Source organism: Arachis stenosperma, chromosome 4 (assembly GCF_014773155.1).
Source record: "Arachis stenosperma cultivar V10309 chromosome 4, arast.V10309.gnm1.PFL2, whole genome shotgun sequence".
Taxonomy (NCBI): domain Eukaryota; kingdom Viridiplantae; phylum Streptophyta; class Magnoliopsida; order Fabales; family Fabaceae; genus Arachis; species Arachis stenosperma.
The window spans coordinates 50,688,271-50,697,953 of NC_080380.1; the positions used below are offsets into that span (position 1 = coordinate 50,688,271).

At 39.6% G+C, this 9,683-nt stretch overlaps 1 non-coding gene across 1 annotated transcript; it reads right to left on the bottom strand.

The window, feature by feature from the left end:
* Positions 1 to 9,067: 9,067 nt before the first annotated feature.
* Positions 9,068 to 9,175, bottom strand: LOC130978371 (small nucleolar RNA R71). Its single transcript, XR_009086018.1, has one exon. It is a non-coding gene; the product is annotated as a small nucleolar RNA R71 (small nucleolar RNA).
* Positions 9,176 to 9,683: the final 508 nt, after the last annotated feature.

Consider the following 9,683-nt stretch of genomic DNA (forward strand, 5'->3'; position numbering starts at 1 on the left):
CTTCTAGAAGGCCCGGAAGTAGCCCACTAGAACCTCTAACCAACAATCGAATTCAAAGACCCCCTTTATCTTAAACAAATAAGATAGGATAAGATAATTACCACTACCTATAAAAAGAGGAGTCCCAGGCTCCCACACCTCTCAGATTCATTCTGACTTGAGCATCAGATTGTCTTTGCAGGTACCACTCCCCACTGCTCCGACCGAAGAATTTGGTATCCGCCTCGACCCAAAGGTCCCCGATCCATCTTACAACCCGTACCGGAGGCATCCAGTACATTGGCACCGTCTGTGGGGACCTGCAACATCGCGACGGAATGGCGGATGTCTCCGAGGAGCAATCCCTAAGCCGCCACAATAACTCCCAAACGAGGAACCTAACTTTCGAACACCGAGAAGTCACATCCCACACCCACGGAAGAATAGCAAATGCTATTCGCCAGACTACCCCTCCAAAAAATAAAGAAAACGGCCCCATAGTCATTGAAACACGGGCTCCCGAAAACATATGAGGCAAGGCCGCCCAAATAATCTAGGACCTCTGCCTCTGAGTACAGGAACTCGAAGGCCGAGTGATCGCCAAGGAAGAACACCACACAGAGGACGGAAGCCACGCCACCTCCAGATCAAGGTCCCACCGTGAGGCCGGTTGTCACAGGTCTCCCAAACAACATCACAGCAAAAGGCACGAGCGCAGCGTTATCCCGCAACCCAGAACTCCGGCGCGACGAAGACAATGACCACCGTGATCATGAAGCCAAACGCACGAGGAATGAGCACGTGATAACAGAACCATGAAGTACGACGGAACCAAGGACCCCCAGGAACACCTAAGGGCCTTCGAGGCCAAGATGAATCTGGAAGGATCCACAGATGCGGTCCGATGCAGGGCCTTCCCGGTAACCCTAGCCGGACCCGCAATCAAATGGTTTAATGCCCTCCCCAACGGGTCTATAACCACCTTCCACAATATCTCGAGGAAGTTTATGGCCCAATTCACCACTAGAATAACAGAAGCCAAACACCCCATTAGCTTGTTGGGAGTCACCCAAAGACAAGACGAATCCATGAGAAAGTACCTCGACCGGTTCAACGATGAGTGCCTGACGGTTGACAGACTCACGGATTCAGTCGCGAGCCTCTGCCTAACCAACAAGCTCATGAATGAGGACTTCTGAAAACATCTCACCACCAAACCAGTCTGGACTATGCACGAGATTCAGAGCGTCGCGAAGGAATACATAAACGACGAAGAGGTAAGCTAGGTAGTAGCTGCTGATAAACGGAAGCACGGCGCCTCGACACAATGCCCCACTAAGAGAAAACCTGAAGGAGAATCCAAAGCCGAAAAATATAAACCGACCCCCAGAGTTGGGAAATTCTCAAATTACACCCCTCTGCCAGCCCAATCACAGAGATTTACCACCAAATAGCTGACCGGGGTATCCTCCCGAAAGCCCGACAACTCAAGGAACAAACAAGCGGCAACAAGACCATATACTGCGATTACCACCGAGGATACGGGCACAGGACGCAAGACTGTTTCGACTTAAAAGACACTGAAGAACTGAAGATTGATGGTTTAGAAGTTATGGTAAACTCTCGTTGTAGGTATAGTTACTAAACCAAGCAATCAACCTTTCTTACAAACGTTTTGGTTGCCACAAGTAACAAACCCCTAAATAAATTGATAACCGAAGTATTTAAATATCGGGTCGTCTTCTCAAGGAATTGCAGGGAGGTATGTTCTTATTATTGGCTATGAAAAAGGTAAAATTGGGGGTTTTGGAAATAAGGAAGAAGTATGACAAGTAATTCAAATGATAATTAAAATAAATAAATAACTACGAAATAAACTATTGGCAAGATATGAAATTTCAGAAGTCCTATCCTAGTTACTCCTATAAGAATGGAAGTTAATCCCACTTAATTAACCTTTGCGTAAGCAAGGGAAAGTCCAGTGAACCAATTGGTTAGATTTCCCAAGTCCTAGCCAACTCCTAAGGGAAGGCTAGAGTTAGTGGAATTCTAGTTAATTAGCCAACATAACAATCAATCATGAATAGTTGAGAACTCAAGAACTTCCAGTTAATCAATTAAAGCCAATAGTAAATAATCTAAATTAAAATTAAAGAAAGGCAATCATAAGTCTGAAATACCTCAAATTATATTAAATAGAAAATGTCAATTCTAACATGGACAATATCATCAGCCAATTGGGCAACATCAATCAAACACAATTAAAAATATCAGAGTAAATAAAAGTAGAAGAGAAACATAAATTATTGAACCTGATGAAGATAAAATAATCCTGAAGTGAAAAGAAATTCTAATCCTAAAATAAATTCTAATCCTAATCCTAATCCTAAGAGAGAGGAGAGAACCTCCCTCTCTAAAAACTACATCTAAAACTCAAAATTATGAATTATCAAAACATAATATGAATGGATGTATTCCCCCACTTCATAACCTCTGGTCTGTGCCTTCTGGACTTGGATTTGGGCCGAAAAGGGCTTCAGAAAATGCTGGGATTGTTTTCTACAATTTTTGGTGCGTGGCCTCTGTCACGCATCCGCGTGGGTCAGGTGGTCGTGTCATCCGGAGTTTTTCATGTCACGCGGCTGCGTCAGTCATGCATCCGCGTCATATGCGCTTCTCTCAAGGCGCGCGATCGCGTCAGTCAAGCATTCGCGTAGCACTCTCGTCGCGCTGACACGCGGCCACGTCGCCCATGCGATCGCATCGCCGCCAGTTTCTTCAAGAACTCCGTTTCAAGCTTTCCTTCCATTTTCGCATGTTTCCTTTTTATCCTTTAAGTCATTCTTGCCTTGGAATATCTGAAATTACTCAACACACCATGTGTGGCATCGAATGGCAATAAAAGATAATTAAAATTAATATTTTTAAAGCCTAAAAAATATATTTTTCACATACATCACATAATAAGGAAGGGAAAGTAAAAACATACAATTTCACATGCATAAGTGGGTAAAAGACTGAATAAAACACTCAAATTCAGCACAAATTATATCATAAAATATGGGTTCATCAACCTCCCCACACTTAAACAATAGCATGTCCTCATGCTAAATCCAAGATAAAGAGTAAGGTGAAGTGGTAGAATCTCATGCAATGCAATCTATTCTAAATGCATCCACCTAAATGAGTCATGCAAATCTAGTTATTATTCACTTATATATAGAGCTTTACATGTAGTTAAATTAATTTATATTCTCAAGAAATTAAATATGTATACCCAACCTTAGATAATGTTAAAGCACTTTTACAATTGAGATGGGTAAATAATATATTTTTCAAACTTGCAAGACAATTAACAATAGAAGTAGAGATATATGATGATGAGTTTTTGAACCCTAACTGGATTTTGTGTTTACTCTTTAGTCACTCAGTGTTTATTGGGTTAATCACTCTATTCCTCTTTTTATTCTTACTTTCTATAGCTTTGTTCTTTATCTAATCAATAAACAATTATAGAATACAGACATACAAAAATCATGAGGTCTTTAATTAAGGTTGTAATGGGGCCAAGGTAAAGGTAAGGGTATATGTATAAGGTCAAGTGAGCTAATTAAGTGAATCCTTGATTAGTCTAAGATCTCACCTAACATACATACTTTGTAAAGCTAAGCCTCTTTACCTATTTTCCATATTTTTTTCACTTTTTATATTACATGCTCATATCTTGTTCTTATACCATGTGCATCGCTTTTTGCATTTGGGGAATTCTTTTTGTATCCCTTTTTTTTTTCAAATACTAAAATTTTTTTTTCTACACATGGTAATTAATTTATTTTGACTTCACATGAGCATATTTCCCAAATTATTTTCACATGACTTGTTTAATCTAATTTCCTACTTTCTATCATTCCATGTTCCCATAAAATTCCCTACACTTAAATATTACACAAAATCTATCTTAAGCTAACCAAGGATTCAACTTGAGATTTTTATTTTGTTTTTTTCTGCTTAAGGCTAGTAATGTGGTTATAAAACAGAAGGGATTAAAAGGCTCAAGTGGGCTAGCAAGGGTGATGTAAAAGGTAGGCTTTATTTGGGATAAGTGAGTTAAAATCAAACAAGGCCTCAATCACTTTCTTGGTATGTATCTATATTCTATAACTGGACATATAGATTAAAACAAAGTAAAGAACACCAGAATAAAAAAAAGGATGCAACACACAGGAATAAAATATTATGGTTTAAATGTAACCATACAATTAAGCTCAAAACTCACAGGTTGTATGTTCTCAAACTCATAAATCATATATCACTTAAGTGTGTCATGCAAGTAGAAATCAGGAGTTCCCATTATACTCAATGTAAAATATATATTGGATGGCTTTAAAGTTTTAGTGTTCCTCCTTGATGAAATGTTGTTTACTAACTACATGTAATGCTATATATACAAGGTGTGTGGATTGATTCTGTTAAAGTCTCTAGCTTACTTCCTTTTTATTTTCAATAAAATTAGTTATCATATGCTAAAAAGGGTAAACTATACTAATTAATCCACTTAAAATATAACTAGTAAACTAATGTGCAAATCAAGCTAAAATATCCAAAATAGTATACATATAGCTCAAAGTGCAAAATGCAAAAAGTACAATAAAAAGTAAAAAGAGAAAAATATGCAAAAATACAAAAAATGAACAAAATAAGAGAGAGTTTGTAGTGGTTCACCAAAATAAAGATATGTCAGAGATGGCAACCTCCCCACACTTAAAGAATAGCATCGTCCTCGATGCTCACTCAAGCTGGGTGTGAAGGAGTGTCATCTCCGGAAGGATGGGTAGCCGGAGTCTCTGTGGTAGTAGTCTGAGGATCTGCCTGCTGCGGAGGAGGTGCTGACTGAATGGGGATCTCGGAGTCTGCAGCCTGAATCTGAGGTGGGTCCTCCTACTGGGCTGCGGTCTGCTCTGAGCCTGCCTGTGCAACCTCTCTCTGTGGATGGGTCTCCTCCCCGTGTTCATCCGCCTCCTCCTCAGATGGCTCTGATGGTGTGTCAGGCTCGGAGGGGATGTCACCGCCAGATCGGATCAACAGCTTCAGGTGCTCATAGCGTCACCTGCTGTGACGCTCAAATCTCTCATACCGGTGCCGGTTGCGGTGCTCCATCCTGTCTAGCTGCTGAAACAAGTGGTGCACAAGGTGATAAACTGGTACTGAGGCAAGTGGAGGTGCAGTAGTGGTAGCAGGGGTAGCCGGGGTAGCTGTGGAGGAAGAAGGGCCAACAGATGGTGTGGCTGTATCACCGAAAGATGAGAGGAATGGAGGTCTGTAGCCCAAAGCTAGAAAGTTCCTGCTGTGAGGGATAATTGATGAGCGGATAATTTATACGCTTTTTGGCATTGTTTTTAGTATGTTTTTAGTATGATCTAGTTAGTTTTTAGTATATTTTTATTAGTTTTTAGCTAAAATTCACTTTTCTGGACTTTACTATGAGTTTGTGTATTTTTCTGTGATTTCAGGTATTTTCTGGCTGAAATTGAGGGACCTGAGCAAAAATCTGATTCAGAGACTGAAAAGGACTACAGATGCTGTTGGATTCTGACCTCCCTGAACTCGAAGTAGATTTTCTGGAGCTACAGAAGCCTAATTGGCGCGCTCTCAACGGCGTTGGAAAGTAGACATCCTGGGCTTTCCAGCAATATATGATAGTCTATACTTTGCCCAAGATTTGATGGCCCAAACCGGCGTTCAAAGTCACCCTCAGAATTCCCAGCGTTAAACGCCAGAACTGGCACCAAAATGGGAGTTAAACGCCCAAACTGGCACAAAAGCTGGCGTTTAACTCCAAGAAGAGTCTCTACACGAAAATGCTTCAATGCTCAGCCCAAGCACACACCAAGTGGGCCCGGAAGTGGATTTTTATGTTATTTACTCATCTTTGTAATTCTTAAGCTACTAGTTCCCTATAAGTAGGACCTTTTACTATTGTATTTTCATCTTGGTTCTTCTGGTTCCCTCTCTGGGACCGAAGCCAATGATCACTCTTGTTCTTATGTATTTTCAACGGTGGAGTTTCTACACACCATAGATTAAGGTGTGGAGCTCTGCTGTACCTCGAGTATTAATGCAATTACTATTGTTCTTCTATTCAATTTCGCTTGTTCTTGTTCCAAGATATCACTTGTTCTTCAACTTGATGAATGTGATGATCCGTGACACTCATCATCATTCTCACCTATGAATGTGTGACTGACAACCACCTCCATTCTACCTTAGATTGGGTGAATATCTCTTGGATTCCTGATACACGATGCATGGTTGATCGCCTAACAACCGAGTGCTCGCCTGACAAACGAGCCAGCCATTCCGTGAGATCAGAGTCTTCGTGGTATAGGCAAGAACTGATGGCGGCATTCAAGAGAATCCGGAAGGTCTAACCTTGTCTGTGGTATTCTGAGTAGGATTCAATGATTGAATGACTGTGACGTGCTTCAAACTCCTGAGGGCGGGATGTTAGTGACAGACGCAAAAGAATCACTGGATTCTATTCCGGCCTGATCGAGAACCGACAGATGGATAGCCGTGCCGTGACAGGGTGCGTTGAACATTTCCACTGAGAGGATGGGAGGTAGCCACTGACAACGGTGAAACCCTTGCATAAGCTTGCCATGGAAAGGAGTAAGAAGGATTGGATGAAGACAGTAGGAAAGCAAAGAGACGGAAGGGACCAAGCATCTCCATTCGCTTATCTGAAGTTCTCACCAACAAATTGCATAAGTATCTCTATCTTTATCTTATGTTTTATTCATATATCACCCATACCCATTTGAGTCTGCCTGACTAAGATTTACAAGGTGACCATAGCTTGCTTCATACCAACAATCTCCGTGGGATCGACCCTTACTCGCGTAAGGTTTATTACTTGGACGACCCAGTGCACTTGCTGGTTAGTTGTGCGGAGTTGTAGTGATCACGATTTCGCACACCAAGTTTTTGGCGCCGTTGCCGGGGATTGTTTGAGTTTGGACAACTGACGGTTCATCTTGTTGCTTAGATTAGGTATTTTTCAGAGTTCTTAAGAATGAATTCTAGTGTTTCAAGGTGATGTTCTTATCATCACCAAAGCTGATTGATTCTTTTCAATTTAGCTCTTGAATGCAATGTCCTGCTGAAGCTTGGCTAGCCATGTCTAATTCCTTTAGACTAAAGCTTTAGACTAACATTGCATGATTCCTGGAATTCTCATTAAGAATTTTGATATCTTTATTTTCTGTTCCACTTAATTTTCGAAAAATCCAAAAAAAAAAAATTTTACAAAATCATAAAAACCAAAAATATTGTATGTTTCTTGTTTGAGTCTAGTGTCTCATGTTAAGTTTGGTGTCAATTGCATGTTTCTGTTCTTCTTGCATTCATTCATGTGTCTTCATTAATCTTCAAGATGTTCTTGATGATTTCCTTGCTCTGATCTTTAAATTCTCTTGACTTGAGTGTTTTGTTGTTTCTCATGTGCATTCTCATGTTGTTAGTGTCAGTAGTATACAAACTGCTAAGTTTGGTGTCTTGCATGCATTGTTATTTGATTTAAGTTGCATTTTGATTATTCCTCTTTATTAAAAATCCAAAAATATTTTTAATTTGTGTCTTTTCAAGTCAATAATACAGAGAATTGAAGATTCAGAACATATAGCAGAGGAATTATACAGAAAAAGCTGGGTGTTCAAAACGCCCAGTGAAGAAGGACAGACTGGCGTTTAAACGCCAGCCAGGGTGCCTGGTTGGGCGTTTAACGCCCAAAAAGGTAGTGCATTGGGCGTTAAACGCCAGAATATGCACCATTCTGGGCGTTTAACGCCAGGATGGCACAAGAGGGAAGATTTTGTTTTCAAAATCAATTTTTTTTTTCAAGTTTTCAAAATTTTTCAAAATCAAATCTTTTTCAAATCATATCTTTTCAATCAAATGTTTTCAAAATCAATTTCTTTCCTTTTTTCAAAGATACTTGATAACAATTAATGATTTGATTGAACATTTTAAGTATGTTGCCTTTTCTGTTGAGAGAGGTTTAATGTTTGAATCATATCTTTTCTTGTTAGGCAAGTCATTATTTTTTAAAATCAAATCTTTTTTAAAATTGTTTTCAAATCATGTCTTTTCAATCATATCTTTTTAAAACCATAACTTTTTAATCATATCTTTTTAATCACATCTTTTTCAAAACAGTTTTTAATCATATCTTTTTGATTTCTAATTTCAGAGTCTTTTTCAAAAATCACTTGATTTCTTTCCCACTCTTGGTTTTCGAAAATCAATTAAAGTTTTTCAAAATGTTTTTAAAATCTTTTTAACTTAATTTTCGAAAATTTCTTCCTCTCTTTTCACATCCTTCTAATTATGGAGTACTACTCCTCATCAATGCACAATTCGAACTCTATCTCACTAAGTTCGAATTCTTCTATCTCTTTCTTCTATTTTTCTGTTCCTCTGACACCTCAAGGAATCTCTATACTGTGACATAGAGGATTCCATATTTTCTTGTTCTCTTCTCTTTCATATGAGCAGGAGCAAAGACAAAGGCATTCTTATTGAAGCTGACCCTGAACCTGAAAGGACCTTGAAGCGAAAGCTAAGAGAAGCTAAGGCACAACTCTCTGTAGAGGACCTAACAGAAATCTTCAAAGAAGAAGAACCCATGGCAGCCAAAAACAACAACAATGCCAACAATGCAAGGAAGGTGCTGGGTGACTTCACTGCACCTACTCCCGACTTCTATGGGAGAAGCATCTCTATCCCTGCCATTGGAGCAAACAACTTTGAGCTTAAGCCTCAATTAGTTTCTCTAATGCAACAGAATTGCAAGTTCCATGGACTTCCATTGGAAGATCCTCATCAGTTCTTAGCTGAATTCTTGCAAATCTGTGACACTGTCAAGACTAATGGGGTTGACCCTGAGGTCTACAGACTTATGCTATTCCCTTTTGCTGTAAGAGACAGAGCTAGGACATGGTTGGACTCACAACCTAAAGAAAGCTTGGACTCATGGGAAAAGCTAGTCAATGCCTTCTTGGCAAAATTCTTTCCACCTCAAAAATTGAGTAAGCTTAGAGTGGAAGTCCAAACCTTCAGACAGAAGGATGGAGAATCCCTCTATGAAGCTTGGGAAAGATACAAACAATTGATCAGAAAGTGTCCCTCTGACATGCTTTCTGAATGGAGCATCATAGGTATTTTCTATGATGGTCTGTCTGAACTATCCAAGATGTCTTTGGATAGCTCTGCTGGAGGATCTCTTCATCTGAAGAAGACGCCTGCAGAAGCTCAAGAGCTAATTGAAATGGTTGCAAATAACCAATTCATGTATACTTCTGAAAGGAATCCTGTGAACAATGGGACAAGTCAGAAGAAAGGAGTTCTTGAGATTGATACTCTGAATGCCATTCTGGCTCAGAATAAAATATTGACTCAACAAGTCAATTTGATTTCTCAAAGTCTGTCTGGAATGCAAAATGCACCAAGCAGTACTAAGGATGCTTCATCTGAAGAAGAAGCCTATGATCCTGAGAACCCTTCAATGGAAGAGGTGAATTACCTAGGAGAACCCTATGGAAACACCTATAATTCTTCATGGAGAAATCATCCAAATTTCTCATGGAAGGATCAACAGAGACCTCAACAAGGTTTCAACAACAATAATGGTGGAAGAAACAGGTTTA